Genomic DNA, 17,224 nt, shown 5'->3' on the forward strand with positions numbered 1-17,224 from the left:
ACATTGTATATGTTGTAAGTAGTAGGAAATACTGTATTCTTAACAATAATATACACCCTGTGACTTCCCTTCCTGATTTGGGAATGGTTCCCCAGTTATTTGAACGTTTCCTGGCCCCTAATGTATTTTTTTTTTGTCATTCACTGTAACTTTATTTACTGTTTATTGTACATGATTTGAGGTCTTTAATTTCTAACCACCAAGGATTCAAAGGACTATTTTTTTATGAAGTTTAACATTAACATTAGTGAATTCATATATTCATGTGTTTTTATTGTAAACATCTGAATTATTCACATTGTCATAGATCCTGAACTCATAAGCGTGGACCATGCACAGGCTGGCAGCAAGTCAGGAAGCCACTCTGCAAGCAAACAGATACTCTGCATGAGGAGAAAAGTCATAGCACAACATTTAATGTCCAACCTGAGTCACCTCAGAATGTTATATATATTGACTTCTTAATTCATATAGTATTGGGAACTCAACTGCTTGGTTGGTGATGGGTTTGACCTGGTTTCAGGAGGATTATTCCTGAAATAATTAAGAAAAGGGGGCTCAATCTTTCTTCTTGGTTGCTTGCTCCTCCCCAGCACCTTCATCTTTCTTCTCGTCCTCAGCTTCTTGGGCATCTTCTCCTTCACCTTCACCTCCTTCTTCCTCCTTTGCATCCTCAAATTCTTCCTTGGCACCTTCTTCCTCTTCTTCTCCTTCCTCTTCCTCAGCCACTTCCTTCTCCTTCTCCTCCTCTTCAGCTTCTCCTTCAGAAGGGGGTTCATCCTTAGCTTCTTTGGCTTCTGCAGCCTCAATGGTCTCCTCCACCTCGATCTGCTCCTCCTGGACGTGGCTGGTGTATTAAGAAGGGAAGGAGCTGGTCTTTAAACTACTGTAGGCATATCAACCAAAGACCTGGGAACTCTGGGAGTAGCAGCTGGCTATGCTTCCCACACTGGTGAAACTGAGCCAGGTCTCCTCACCTTCCAAGAGTTTCCTGTAAGCTGCAATGTCAATGACCAAAGCCATCTTCACATTGAGGAGGTCCTGGTATTCTTTTAAATATAGTGTCATTTCACTCTTTGTAGTTCTCAACTCATTTTCTAATTTGTTGATTGTGCCCTGCATAGCACTAACGTCTGCATTCTGCTTATCCCCCAGCTCTTGCAGTTGCTTTGCAAGCACTTTGTTCATGCCTCAGCTTGCTTCAATCTCCAGGGTCTTGGCCTTGAGCAGGCGGTGGCTCTCGGACACCTCGTCCTTGGTGGCGTGCACAGTGTAGGTGTTCTTGGCAATGCTCTTGGTCAGCATGGTGAAGCGGCTCTTGTACCATTCTTCGGCATTCTGCATGTTCTTGGCAGCCAGCTTCTCATACTGGGCACGGAAGTCCTTGAGCGAGGTGGAGGGGTCGGAATTGGAGAACACATCCATCTCCATGGAGATCTGAGCATACTGGATCTGCGCCTGCAGCTCAGCAATCTTCTTCATGTACCTTCTTCAGAAAGGTGATTTTGTCCATCAGGCTGTCGATGCGCTTTTCGAGATCAGCGCCTGCGAGAGCCGCCTTCTCTCCACCTTTGCGCATCCATCAGCAGCCCTCGGCGTCCTCGTGGTTCAGCGCCTCTTCCTGGTAGCGAGCCTGCAGGTTGCTCCCAGTCCCTTCTGAGCCCCGGTGCCTCCTAACTGCCCACTGCCCTCTCCTCGATAGGGACGTGGCACGGAGGGATGGGGCACAGGCATCCCATTTTCATTAAAATGTTCAAACCGGGCCTGCTCCACTGGTGTTCTCAGGCGGCCCGGGGGCAGACAATGATCCCAGGGATGCTGGCCACCTCCGCCTGCCTGGTTCCGATTGCGGCCTGGACCCCACGGGCGGCATCTGGTACTGCCTTCTCCGCCTGCCTGGTCCCGATTGCGGCCTGGACCCTGCGGGCGGTGTCTGGTGCTGCCTGTGCCACTTTTCTGGGTCCCGATCGCGGCCTGGATCCCACAGGCAGCATCTGGCGCTGCCTGCCTCACCTTCCTGGTCCCTGATCATGGCCTGGACCCCATGGGCAGTGTCTGGCACTGCCTGTCTCACCTGCCCAGTCCCCAATGGTGGCCTGGACCCCATGGGCGGCATCTGGCACTGCCTGCTCCACCTGCCCTGTCCCAATCATGGCCTGGACCCCACAGGCAGTGTCAGGTGCTGCCTGCCCCACCTGCATATGCAAATTTACCTGCCATATTTGTCGGGTTAATTTGCATATCACTCCTGATTGGCTGTGGGCATAGTGGAGGTACGGTCAATTAGCATCTTTTATTAGTGTAGATAAAAATTCCAAAATATTGATGATGTTATAAAGAAAAAATACATATCTACTTAATTGAAGTATATTAACTATTTTTTAAATTCTACCAATGAATTCAGCATTATTTGTGCCATATTTATGCTTCATTTATAATATCATCAAATTTTAGGAAATGTTGTCAATTGGGGATTTTGTGTGACCGACAGACTTTGGGACAACTCAACCAAGAGATAATTTTATTTAAATGTCTCAAGTCAGATATAAGTAGTTCTGTACCTTTGAAGAAACACCAATTGTCCCTGGCAATGGGGTGAGTGGGATATCTATGGGCCAGTCATTTCATAGTCCACACTCCATTTCACAGCTTTAATTCTGTGGGCACAGAGATTCTACGTGTGAGCATCTGGGACTTTATGACAGCCTGTGAGTTTTTGTTGTTGTTGTTGTATGTTTATTTGTGTTGTCTAGACAAAGGCATATGGAAAATATAGAGTAGTAGCAATTTCACCTTTGAATAGTTACAAAATTCCTTATTACAATAATCCTTAACCCTAACTGCATTTGCTAAATAGTCTTTTTGCTTTACCTTTATGTAAGTTTTCCTTAACCATCCCCAAATTCCACTCTCCATCATCAAATTATCTCTTTGTTAATAAAAAGAAATGACAGGCAACTGTCCTTTATAGCAAAGCTTTTTAGAGACCACTCTCAAATATCAATGGAAACAAAGACAAGAGCCTCATAGGACCTTTTGACATGGTGATTAAGACCACTTGGGTTCAAGTCTACTCCAGCACTTCCTACCTGGGGACCTGAGGATGATAACCAAATCTTGTTACATTTCATTAAACAGATCCAAGGACTAGACTAAGGTCAGAAGCTCTGGATTACTGACATTTTACCAACAGTTCACGTTTGTTTGTTTTAAACACTCAGTGTTCAAATCCTCTTATAACATGAGAAACATCAGTTTCAATTTCACTATTCAGATTGTTTCTAGATTAGAAATCTGAAGCCTAAACAGTGATTTGCTGACAGATATATGTGTTCCCTTTGGTCACTGCAAATATGGGGCAGGCTGAAAGTACCTGAGGGCCTCCCCTTGGCTAAGGTTTCAGGAGGATACTCCTGGAGGCCCTCTGCTCACTGAACGTCTTTCGAAGGAAAGCTTTTATAAGCACACAGCACTTTTCAGTTGAAAACGTGCTATGAGTTTGACTAAAACTCAGAAAAATTGTCAAACCAGGGATTACTGTCCCCATTTTACAGATAAGGAAAATGAAGCTCAAAGAGGTTAACTGAGGTGCACAGTCACATGATACTTAATAGCAAAGTAAGGATTAGAACCCCGTTCCTCTGATTTCCAATCCCCTGTTCTATCTGCTGTGTTAGCAGAGAGCCGGGAAGGTTATCATCACAATAGAAAGAAAATTAATTCTGCTGCAGATTGATTAACCTACAGGGGAATCCAATCAATGTTGGTGGAGAGCCACTTTTCTGTCTACACTGATGTTTTTACCAGCACAGTCTCTCCCATCTAGATGAGAATCAGAATTCCAAATATCAGAACAAGCTAAATTTCTCTTTCTCCTCTGTAGTTGCATCTGTCTATTTTGGGGGAAGATATACATGTTGCTAAAATTTATAGCTGGCAGCTTGGAGTAGCTCCTCATTATACTGAGTTCTGTGGCCGTCCCCAGCATCTCTCTGGACTTGTGATTATGGATGATGAATCTAATAAAAGAGTAAATATTCATATGATTCAAAATGAAAGTGTGAAAGCAGCTTCGAATTTCTGTTAGGTCAATTGCCATTCAGGAGGATAGGTCTACAGCACAACTTCCTTCCTGTCTGTGGAATACTGGCTCACATTCGGGAAACGGCATTTTAAGTGTAGCCTTACAGATTTGAACTGGAGAGCTTGTTTTATTTAACAATCCCAGGGAATCAATATTGAGGCAAAAAAACAGGAGGGTGAGATTTCATGGTTTCTATAGGAATATAAAACATGCATGTTTCTTTTATTTTCATAATGAATAAATACTAGTAGTCTTAATTGAAAGCCATCTATCGGTTGCAATTTTGCTTTGAGTTGCTGTGATGCCCTTTTAAAATTTTTTTCATGTTCACTTTTTTTCTTTTTAAAAGGCCTGAGTATTCATTTTGCATTAATTGGAATATGTATGCTATTTTAGCAGAAATATCTATATTTTCATTTATTATAATGATCACATTTTTTTTCTCACTAAATCTGAAAACCCTCCCACCTTACTATTCTGTTTCCAAAGCACGATATAGTCCGTGCTTGCACATTCATGATCTCATTAGAATCTATAAAGCAGGAAGTCATCAGTGACATGTGTGCCATTGCAAACCCATATATGAGAATGCAGCTTTGTGCTTTTGGGGCTAAACATTTTTGTCTTGAACATTGCACAGTTTGTGAATGTGTAAACAACGGGGATAGTCCTTTCATTCATAACTTCCTAACTTCAGAAGGTTTACCACCAATATTTGCACTGTCAAAGTTTACATGAAGTTTCTTTATTTTCAAAGAGCAATTAGAAAATGAGTAATAATGATAATTTTACTTAAGAAAAAAATTGGGCCCACTTTATATTTTTGTCAATTTCCTGGAATATTTACTCATGCTTAATTTGAAGAGAGTATGCCTTCTATTTTCTGGTTAGGTAAAGTAGGTCCAAGTTCTATTTTCATTTGGAAATTATCTATTTAACAACTTCTTTGTTATTTTTCAGAGTAATTTTAGGTAAATATCAATAAAAACTAATATAATTCTGCAATCTAACCTGTCTCTTTAAGATGTGTGACAAGAGCTAGAAGCAAAGAATCTGCAATATTCTTTATAATTTCATGGGGTCTTCTGAGGAAATGTGCCAATTTTATGGGGACTCGTAGGGAAAAATTTTGATTTCATGTGGATTCGGGTGAAAAGGTAAATTTCATGGGATTTCTAAAAATGGCTGGATTTCTCAGGATCCATGAAATCTATGACAGCCGTGGAGAAAATGCCCCGCTCTTGTCATGGAGTAAATTTTAGTGCAGTTTGGCAAAACTTTATTTCTTATACACCTGCTATGTGTACATTATACATTTTGAGTCTTTTTTGATCATTGACCTTTATATAGATGTGTGTGAATACTAAAAGTGGTACTTTGTGTAAGTAACAGCATGTTGTTACTTTGTCAGTTGCTTATAGCATATGTTGTGTTGTCATTCGCACACATGTGGCTCATGTGGTCACTTATGTAGGAGTCAGGGTCAGATGCTTAGAGTTTTGGTGGTCCTTGTCAGGGAATGGAGAGCTGCCTCTCACTTCTTTTGCCATAGTCTTCAAAGAGTCATAGGATGTTAGGTTTAGAGGAGACCTTAGACATCACCCACTGTGATGGTCCCCCAAGGGTGTTCCAAGGTCTAAACATCTGATCAGAGTGTCCTTGGGAACATGTTAAAAATCCAAACTCCTTGGCCCTACCCCAGACTTTCTGACCCTGATTCTCAGAGAGTAGAGCTTGAGAATCTGCCTTTAAAATTCATCAACTTGGCTAACTCTGATCCTGATGCATACTTCAGTTTGAGAGCCACTGTTCAAATCCAATTATCTTCCCAACTCATAACTGACTACCACATTGTCTCTTATGAGTTCTAGATCTTCTCTAAGATCCCTCTTTATAGCAAGGCTGAGGCCTGGTGAGGTGCCATTAGCTGAACTCGTGTGTGGAACTGGGGCTCAGCCACAGGGAAGGATGCTGGGGAAGAAAAGAAGTCAAAGCCCGAGTCTGGAAGCTTGTACCTATGGAAGCACAGTGAATGCAACAGATATAATAACTCACAGATTCAGGTGTGCTCTATTGGTAACAAGCAGAACTTCCTTGAAGGACGATTTTTTATTTTCTTTCTGAAATGGTGAACCACTCTTGACACAGTCTCAAAGAAAACAAAATAAGATTTTACCTTAATTGTTGTGGTGCCTGCATTCATGCAAAATTCAGTATATATTAAAACAGTGAAAAACACTTTGTTTTTAATATGTGAAATAATTTTAGATTCTAATGCAGATAATTAGGAAAAGATTTTTTTACATACTTGAATGTCCAATGGGACATCAGAAGGTAGTGTAGGGTACAGTAACAATCTTTCTTATTCAGGCCTGCCAGCATTGCAAGATATCCAACATTTTTGTCTTCAAAAAATTCATAATGCTTTCTAATTATTGTGACCAGAAAAACTTCTCAACTTCCAAAATGCCTTCTTGGAGGTACCATAATTTTGAGAACCATTTTCATTGTAACTTTTCAGCCAAACCGTATACAAATCTTTCTAAAATGAAAATCTGCTCATGTAATTTTCTTGCTTAAAGTATTTGATATTTTCCCATGCCTTCCAGAATAAAGTTCAACAACTTAGCTTAGCATGCAGAAATCATCATGGTCTGGTCCCTTGCATTTCTCTAGTTTCATCACCCATGACTCTGGCAAACTGGAGTGCTTAAGCTCCATGCTACATTATGACTCCACATCCTTAGATGTGCATTTTCCTAGAAGATGATCTTTCTTCCCTTTGTTCATTCAAAGTCCAAGGATCCCTTTTTTGGTAAGGCCTCTTGGACAGCTGATTTTGGTTATATTGCCTTTCCTCGGTGCTCTCATGGCAATAATCTAGGCACACATTGTAATATAATTAAAGTAAGAACTTTGATGTTTCTCTATAAAATATTTATATTTCTTAGCATGACCTACAAAAATCATCAAGATATGCTTCTACATATATATCTAGCATCATCACTCATGATCTTCTGCCACTTAGTATGATAGCCATATCTAAAACTTGCCTTACACTTTCTAGAACTTACCCTGCAGCCTCTACCCTTGGACATCTTGGATAAGCCATTTCTGTTACAATGATCTGTGTAACTCTTGCTCATTCTATATAACTCAGCTGAAATTGTCATCAAATTCATTGAGAATCTGTTGGGGTCATGTATAGTGTTTAGTCCTGAAGTTTATATGGACAAATAATCCAGTCGTAAATCTTCCATCTCTCCTGAGGCTGGATTAAAAGCCTTTCTCCACCAAACCTCTAGCACAGCAGTTACCTCACAATATTGCATTTGGACTGTTAACTTCTTGAGGAAAGACAATGAACCACCTTTATTATTTTGTGGTTAGCAACTGGCAAAGTACTTGACTCATAGTAAACACTCAAAGAGTAGGTAAGAACTATGATGTTCACCAATCATCAATGTAGTCACTACAATATTTATTAAAATGTTTTTGGGTGGCAGTTTTAAGGATACCTCCTCCATATTTTCAGTCCTAATTATTATCAAGTGCAATATTTTGAAATAGATCCTCACAGTTTTCTAGTGATTTTTTTTTCCTTTTCTTCTTCCTTGTTTCTAAATAACTTTCCTTCTTGATAACAGCCCTGGAGGTCTGACTTGCCACCTCATATTCCCAATTACTGAGGATGGAGTGAAACTCAGACAGTGAGAAAGCTGATAAGAGAAATATTGATTCATTTGAAATATGGTGTTGGAGGAGAGCTCTGTGAATATCCTGTATCACCAGAAAGACAAACAAGTGCATCCTAGAGCAAATTAATCCTAAAACATTGATGGAAGCAAAAATGGCAAAACTGAACCTGTCCTGCTTCTGGCACATCAAGAGAAGGAAGGTTCTTTAACCTCTAATCCTATCCAATAAAGAGAGAATATGCTAATTGACTGTCACGCCCTCACAAAGATGGCAGCACCCAGTCCCCTCAGCCCCACTGGGGCAGCAGGTGTGTGGTACAGCCGGACCCGCCCCCAGGTGGGTCTGGCCACTCCGCGCGCCTGCCTCCAGAGTCCCCTAGTCCCCTCAGCCCCCCAGCTGCCCAGGGCCGGCCCAAGGCACAGGCAAGCCTCAGATGTTGGCTGCCCAGCCGCCCAGGGCCAGGCGAGGGATGACCAAACAACTGAACAAGCAGGCTGCATGGAGCGACCAGGCCGGTGGGGGGACCATGAGGGGTGACCAGGCTGGCAGAGGAGGCAGTTAGGGGCAACCAGGCCAGTAGGGGTGACTGTTGGGGTGGCCAGGACAGCCGGGGGGGGGGGCAGTTGGGGGTGACCAAGCTGGCAGGGGGGGCAGTAAGAAGCAACCAGGCCTGTAGGGGGGGGTGCAGTTAGGGGTGACCAGGCTGGCAGAGGGGGGTAGTTGGAGGTGACCAGGCTAGCAGGGGTGGGCATTTAGGGGTGACCAGGCCAGTGGTGGGGGGCAGTTAGGGGCGATCAGGTCAGCACACAGAGACAGTGAGGGGTGAACAGGCTGGCACGCAGAGGCAGTGAGGGATGATCAGGCCAGCGGGGGGGCAGTTAGGGGCGACCAGGCAGGCAGGAAGGTGAGCGATTAGGAGCCAGCAGTCCAGGATTGTGAGAGGGATGGCCGTCTGCCAGTTTAGACTGGCAGGCGGACATCCCCCAAGGGGTCCTGGATTGGAGAGGGTGCACGCTGGGCTGAGGGGACCCCCCCCCCCCCATGCACGAATTTTGTGCATCAGGCCTCTAGTCTCCTATAAAGGAGAAGTTGGGGAGGGAAGGTTAACATTTGTACATCCCACCTGGTGCCAATCCTGGCTGAAAGTGAGGAGGCTCAGCTCTATGTCCCTCCACTCCACCCCCAAAATCAAAGAACCAAAAGGAAATGTTACTTCTTGACCACCCCGCCCCCCCACCCCACTTCCTAGTTACAATGCATTTAAAAGGAAAACAGAATGGCAGTCCTGAACCATTCTGACTATATAGTTTCTTAATCCTTCATGGAATGCTTAGTTTTCCAGCTACATAACATCTGATTTTGTTTTTCTGCATCTGAGTAGGTTTTTGCTAAATGTGAAATAAATTTATAAACTCTGAAAAAAAAAGTCTGCATGTTTATAATTTTGATTTCTAAAGCACAGAACTATAGGACAAGCAGATGCCCCTTTCCCAAATCATAAAAATTGAAACATGGAATTTCTTGTATGTTATTATAATGTTTATTAGGAATGAAATTTAAAAAATTAAGGTCCTTTCTTGTACAATAAATGACATTGGAAGAAGTTGTAAAACTTTTCATCTTGTTCTCAGAGGTAACTTTCAAAAATTAGAAACTTACTGCCTTCTGTGCAGAAAAGTACTGAATGTATGTATATATATATTTTTTTCTATTTTTTCATGTATTGATTTTTTTTTAGACAGACAGAGAGAGAGAGAAAGAAAGAGAAGAGAGAGATTTGTTGTTTCACTTATTTATGCTTTCATTGGTTGATTCTTGTATGTGTCCTGATCAGGGATCAAACACCATAACCTTGGCATATTGGGATGATGCTCTAACCAACTGAATTACCTGGTCAGGGCCTGAATGTATAATTTTAAAGTATTGCTTAAAATATTTATTTTAGATATAAAAGTCCAATAAAACTAAAAATATTACAAACTAGATGTTTACAAAAAGTTTTAAAAATAATCTTATCAAATTTTCTTCTAGTAAACATTTTTACTTTTGTCCCTGAGTTGTAAAATCATAAATTTGAGAAGTATGTTACTTTTATAGTAGAAAGCAAGAAAAAAGAAAGCAAGAAAGAAAGCAAGAAAGCAAGAAAGCAAGAAAGCAAGAAAGCAAGAAAGCAAGAAAGCAAGAAAGCAAGAAAGCAAGAAAGCAAGAAAGAAAGAAAGAAAGAAAGAAAGAAAGAAAGAAAGAAAGAAAGAAAGAAAGCTCAGATAAGAGATTCATGGGCCTGGAACACAGTAACTTAAAAAAAAAAAAAAAAAAAAGACCCGGATACTTTAGGTTGATTACTGGGCCCACATTTTACTTACCTTGGTACAGTCATCAATGTAGATGGAGACTGAGGCCAAGAAATTAAGAAAAGGCTGAGACTCAGAAGGGCTGCAATGGGAGATTAGGAAAGATCACCAAAAGCAAAGAGGTGCCAACAGAGATCAAGGTTTAGATCACCCATACCTTCATATTCCCAGTTACTTGTATGAATGTAAAAATTGGACAGTGAAGAAAGCTGATAGAAAAAAGTTCAATTCATTTGAAATACAGTGTTGCAGGAGAGCTCTGTGAATATCCTGGACCACCATAAAGACAAAAAAGTGGGCCTTAAAGCAAATTAATCTGGAAACATTGCTGAAGGCAAAAAAAAAAAGATGAAAGTAAAGCTGTCCTGCTTCAGGTACATCATGAGAAGGCAAGATTCTTTGGAAAAGGCAATAATAATGCTGGAAAGCCAGATGGCAACAGGAAAAGAGGAAGACCCAATAAGAGATTAATTGACTCCATAAAAGAAGCCATAGACATGAGTTTCCAGGAGCCGAGCAGGGCTGTTGAGGACAGGACATTGTGGATATCACTCATTCATAGGATGGCCGGGAGCCAGAGCTGACTCATGGCATGGAACGCTCATCCTCATTGCCCACTGGTCTAGACCACTACTCTGAGGAACTGACTTCTGGTTCTGGCTTTACTTTCTTCCAGCCATGTTGCTTGGCAAAAAAGAACCATCAATTAATTCTCTGAGTCCCAATTTTCTCATCTAATTCTCAACGAAATTTTACTTCACAGGGTTGTTATATAGACAAAATGTGCTGTGTGTTCACACAAAATATTGGAAAAATGTTCAAATGTGCTGTAAGGTACTAGATAAAATATTATTGTAATTATTGTGAATGTGTCAATCTTTACTAATATAACCTCTAATCGTAATTTTATGAATTTAGAAATTGCCCAAATACACTTGCTATATAGAAACTTACCAAGCTTTAAAAAAAAATCTTTCAGGACACACTAGCATTTATTTTGCTGGATACATTTTTTAAATCTTTACCTGAGGATATGTTTTTTTATTAATATGAGAGAGAGGGAGAAAAAGAGAGAGAGAGATAGAGAAACAGCAATCAGTAGCTTGCCATGTGCACCTGACCTGAGATGAAGGTACAACCTGGGTATGTGCCCTGACCTGAATTAAACTTTCAACCTTTTGGTATAAGGGACAATGCTCCAAACAACTGATCCACACTGGCAAGGGCTGAATATGGTCTTAAGATACCTCCATAACGTCTTCAATGCTTTAGGTGCTTGCAAAGTAAGTGATTTGCATATATCAAGTCCTTAAGTTGCAGCAGGTAAGCAGTGCAGAGAAATATTTAAAATAAAAATTTTAAACACATTTTAAAAAAATCAGAGCCCATCATTATTTTGGTGGCATCACACATATTTTAAATAAAACAAATTAAACAAAAAAAATCTAAACATGTTACCAACACTTAGCTGTATTTTTCTTCTGAGATCTATAGCATGATTTTTAAGAAAATTTATTTCATATAGCTTCATAGCTTGTTGTTGTTCTCCTTCCTTGTATAATTACATCTAAGGTATGTTATTTTTTTTCCTCTTAAAATCAGAGTTTCTCTTGTTGCTACTTCCTGATACAGATGTCTCTACTGCATTCTGGGATATCAGCCTGGGCAATCAAAGGAACTTATTCAAGGGCTCCCACCCCCTTGAAACATGAGCAGGACATGGGGCTAAATTTGGGGTTCCAATTCCCACCCCCAAATGGCGATGGACTAAAGGCACACTTAGCCTACATGCAAAATTCATGACATTCCAGGGACTGGCTGGGCTCTGGCACTGTATTAGATATGAAGATCCAAGTTGCTCTCTATATAACTCGGGGCAGAAAAGGGATTGCTTTATTGGTTCCCTGGCTGTTTTAAAGTTTTCTTTTAACCCAGTGACTTTGAAGTTTCTCAGTATTTGTGTGTGAGAGAGAGTGAAAAGAGAGTCAGACAGAAGAGAGCTGACATTCCCTAGGGACACGTCATGTTTTCGGCTCCTCTTTATACCAAAGTTCTTCTTGCATTTTATCTTATATCTCCTCCTACAGGCTAAAGATTTGAGCAGTTCTTCTTTTCTTACCAAATTTAAGGGATGGAAGCTGTAAGGACAACCACTGTCCATTGGATCTTATATGCTTTATTCAATCTATGGAAGGTAAATGCAGGAATTTTCATGAACCCCCTACCTTATTATTTGACACTGGGCCTTTTTGTTAGAGTCCCTGGATCCCCAGGTCCCTTGACATTTCTGGAGGAACATTTGAAATCTTCATTTCAAAAGCAAATGATAAAGTAATATTTTTATCATGCGTTCTCTATTAAGAATTAGTTGAAAGTGTTTTTTGTTTGTTTGTTTGTTTGTTTGTTCTGTTAAGACAAAGAGAAGACGCTAACAGACTTTTCTGCCCCAAGACCACTTGGGTACATCCTATATAATAAAAGCCTATTATGCTAAGTGTCCGGTCATCTGGTCAGCCATTCAACCAATCAAAGCATAATATGCTAATGATGTGCCAAGGCCGCTCAACTGCTCCCTATGACGTGCACTGACCACCAGGGGGCAGACAGTGGACTGGTCAACCAGTCACTATGACATGCACTGACCACCAGGGGGCAGATGCTCCAACTGGTAGATTAGCTTGCTGCTGGGGTCCAGCCAATTGGGACTAGAGAGACGGGCTGGACAGGCCTTGGAGCCCTCCGGCAGTCCTTTCTCTGCTGGCCAACCTCCCGCATCCCTCCCCGGCCCCATTCATGCACCGGTGGGGTCCCTTGGCATGGCCTGTGCCCTCTTGCAATCCGGGACCCCTCGGGGGATGTCAGCTGGTTTTGGCCCGATCCTGCTGGCCAGGCCGAGGGACCCCACTAGTGCACGAATTTGTGCACCAGGCCTCTAGTTACTACATAATTTAACTGAACTTTCACAAAAGTTCTAGTGAGTATATATTACAAATGCAATTTTAGATAGGCAGGAATGGGGAAGGGAAGGTAAGACACTGAAATCACACAGTTGATATGTAGCAGATCCAAATTTTTAAACCAATTTTGTCTGACTCCAAAGCCCATGCTTTTCCCTCTGATCCCAATGCTTCATAGAAAGAAAAGAAGTTGAGGTACCTGACCTAGCCAGGGAACAGTTTCCTGGTTTCTGAGCAATTCTTCCATGAAATGGTGATAATACAACTGCATTGTGACTCCTAATTAAGCAAAGACTTCTCATAAAACAGATTAGAAATGAAAAAAAAAAGTTTTTTTGCATATGCCTCAACTTTATGTCTTGGTCAGGTGAATTTTTAATCTCTTATTTGCCACTGAAAATGAAGTAAGCCATTATCTGGCTAGAAGCAAAAGGCAGGCACTTCTGTGGGAAAGAGTTTTGTTTATATATTACTAGAGGCCTGGTGCAAGAATTTGTGCACCAGTGGGGTCCCTCGGCCTGGCCTGTGGAATCAGGCTGAAACCAGCTCTCTGACATCCCCCAAGGGGTCCCAGATTGCGAGAGGGCATAGGCCAGGCCGAGGAACCCCACTGGTGCACGATCAGGGTGGGGAGGGATGCAGGAGGTTGGTCAGCGGGGAGGGACCGTGGGAGGGCTCCAGGGCATGTCCAGCTAGTCTCCCTCAGTCCCGGTAGGCCGGACCCCAGCAGCAAGCTAACCAGCAAGTTGTATCATCTGCCCCCTGGTGGTCAGTGAATGTCATAGTGGTCATAGTGAGTGGTTGAGCAGCCTTACCATATCATTAGCATATTATACTTTAATTGGTTGAACAGATGACCAGACACTTAGCATATTAGGCTTTTATTATATAGGATTTGGTCATATTTACTCAACCTTATTGTATAACAGAGGACTGTGTTTGAAGCTCTAGAAAGCTTCTAAAAAATTGAGCAAAATTATGCCACCCAAGATTTTCCTGTCACTGTCAGTTGTTTCTGAGGAATCGATAATAAGGCTCCTTTGCCTTTTTTTTTTTTTTACCAGATTTTAAACTCTGTGAGGTCCTAGAATTATTTATTCACACAAGGTGTCAGTTTGGAGGATTTTTCTACAAGTCAGGCACTGTTCTAGGTACCAGAGGGTAACAGCAGAAAACACAACCAAGAACTTTGGTAAGTAGCTAGTATTTGTGTGTGTGTGTGTGTGTGTGTGTGTGTGTGTGTAGAGAGGAAGTGTTTATGTATATTTATGCATATATGGAAACAGGGGAAAAGGTAATAGAAAAATAAATATAAAACCTATCATGTGTATAAGTGGATGCCAATGATAATGAGTGGCATAAAGAAAAAAAAAAGCCAGGATAAGGAGTTAGAGACTGTCGAGGGAGATGAGGTAATTTCCATCTTATATTGAATAGTAAAAAGAGCCTCTGATAGGTCATTAAAAAAACACACCAAACAAACAAACAAACAAGCAGAGACCTGAATGAAGTAGAGGAATGAGCCCTGTCATTACCTGAATAAGGATATTTATTCTAAGCAGCGGCAACAGTAGAGAAAATGGCTCTGAGTCAGGAGCGTGTCTGACATTTTTCAACAACACCAAAGTCTGGAATTGAGAAATGAGGGAGGGAGGACACAGAAAAGGGCTAAACTGTAGGGGATCTCTTAGGCCATGGAAAAGAGTTTGGATTTTACTTTGAATGAGATGGGAAGCATTAGTGAGCTTTGAGCAAAGAAGGCTCACTGTGGCCGCTGTGTTCAGAATAGAGCAGAGGAGCAAGTATGAAACTTCACTGTCTTTATTCACTGCCTCTGGATAAACCTATAGGGTTGTAGAGGGAATTAAGATAATGCACAGGAGGAGTCATTCAGTGACTTAATATAAGTCCTAGAACATGAAAATATTCAGTGTGTTGGCTTGGGAACCAGCATAATTAAGTGGCTTAGAGATGAGCTTGGACATTTCACTGTGTGGGCTCAATCCTAGCTCCATTTCTTACCTGTGTGATTTTAGGAAAGTTACTGGACTCCTGCATGTCTTGAGTTTCTCTTCTGCAAAGTGTGAACAGTAATAATCTCTACTTTGTGGAATCAGTGTGAGTAGAATACTTAGAGCACCATCTTGCCCACAGTGAGAGATCCTCCCTCCCCCAAACTGGTGGGCAGAGTTATGATGTTACCAGCGTCTGCCACCGAGACATTCCCGAGACATTGAACCACCAATCAGCGCGTGCTGAGTGCCCTGGGGCCCACCCTTCCTGTTCCCTCAAAAGGCCATCTCAACCCCTTCATTGCCGCTGCTCTCCTCTCTCTGTCTCTTCCTTCTCCTCTGCAGGAGGCAGTCAGGTTGGGTCCCTCCTTCTTCTCCTCCCGCTCCCATTTTTCCTGGTTTCTCTACCTCCTCCGTAAGGAATCTCACTCGTTACTGCGGAATAAACCTCCCTTTTAATATATCTTGGTCTCCGACTCCTGTTTCCTGCACTTCGAACCTTACATCTGGTGCCTTGAAACCTGGGTGGGTGCGAGCACCCTGTTTGATCTTTCACGGTCCGGGGTGCCCCCCCATTTCTCCTCAGCCTCCTTCCTGGCTCGGCAACGTCTGTGGTGAGTCCCAACCCATGCTAATTCCTGGCGGTTTTTCCGGCGTCTCTGTCCGTAAACCGTGGCCCGCGTCAGAGATTGCCTTCCGGGCATGGCCCTCCGGGCCTCTCCAGGAGAGGTTCCGAACCTGGGGAGGCAGCGAAGACGTTCCTGTCCCCCTCGGTTCTCCGGCCTTTTGGCCTCACTCCAGACCCCAGGGGGTAGGGGAGACGTCCCTTACTGTCTCTCGGGTCACCCGTTGTAGCATTGGATCAAGGACTGGGATGCTGGTCCTTGGCCTTTCGCTACCCAACCCCAGGAATTGGAATGGGCAAACACCAAAGACACCTCTAGGGTGTCTCCTCACCAATCTGGCTACTTCTGTAACGTGGCATGGCCTCAGTGGGTCCTGATGACCCAAAAGCAGGACTTAACATCCTCACTGACCTCAGTAATTTCTGCCAGAAACCTGGGAAGTGGCCCGATGTTCCATATGGCCAGGCTTTTTTTTTTCTATCTGTGCTCCTGCCCCTCTCTCTGCTCCTTCTGTTCCACAGCCCAGGTTCGCAAGAAACCTCCTCAAACCGGTCCACAGCCCCTCTGTCTCTGACTCTTTGGACCCAGCCGCTCTCTCATTTCCACCCCTCTCGCTCCCGCTGCCCGCTTTCTGCTCCCTCTCTTCCTCCTCCTTCTTCGCCGCGGCTCCCTCTTTCCCAGCCTCCCCTTCCCCCGCGGCTGCCGCCGCTGTGGGAGCCACCATCGCCATCTCAGGTCGCCGCGCAGAGCCACCCACCCACCATCCCTCCAGCCGCTCCAAACAGCTAAGTGAGATTTCTGTTTTGGGTTGCTCTCCCCTTGTATATTGTGGGCAGCCAGCTGCCATGTTGGCCGCGCGGGCTGCTGTTCCCATGGGGGCCGCAATCTTGGCGTGGCAAGTCTCACCCCTCTCTGGCCACATGGTCTGTGGTTCCCATGGGGGGCCGCCATCTTGGCATGACAAGCCCCGCCCCTCTCTGGCCGCATGGTCTGCCGTGGGGGTTGCCATTTTGAACCAGTAAGTCCCGCCCCCACAGGCCCAGCCTGGTGTGGCCACCCACCGCCTTGCTCCTCCTCTTCCTCCGGCCCACGGCCTGCCGTCTGCTCCACCACCCGCCTCCCCTAACGCCTTCTCAGACCCAGGTCCAAGATCTGAACACGGCATTTAAGGTGTTTTTTGTTTTTTTAAATATATTTTATTGATTTTTTACAGAGAGGAAGGGAGAGGGACAGAGAGCTAGAAACATCAATGAGAGAGAAACATTGACCAGATGCCTCCTTCACACCCCTTACCGGGGATGTGCCCGCAACCAATGTACATGCCCTTGACTGGAATCGAACCTGGGACCTTTCAGTCCGCAGACCGACGCTCTATCCACTGAGCCAAACCAATTTCGGCGGCATTTAAGGTTTTAATTTACAGAGTAAGCCCGCCTTCGACAGGAGGTGAGTCTGCAAACCCAAGCCTTGCTACCTTTGAGGCCGACGGCAGCCA

General features: G+C 43.3%; 1 pseudogene across 1 annotated transcript; it reads right to left on the minus strand.

The window, feature by feature from the left end:
• Positions 1–558: 558 nt before the first annotated feature.
• On the minus strand, positions 559–15,807 carry LOC307102819 (neurofilament light polypeptide-like; annotated as a pseudogene). The gene is made up of 2 exons: positions 15,608–15,807; positions 559–1,694 (listed from the first exon to the last, which is right to left on the minus strand). The product of its transcript is annotated as a neurofilament light polypeptide-like (transcript).
• Positions 15,808–17,224: the final 1,417 nt, after the last annotated feature.

Source organism: Cnephaeus nilssonii, assembly GCF_951640355.1.
Source record: "Cnephaeus nilssonii genome assembly, chromosome: 1".
NCBI lineage: Eukaryota > Metazoa > Chordata > Mammalia > Chiroptera > Vespertilionidae > Cnephaeus > Cnephaeus nilssonii.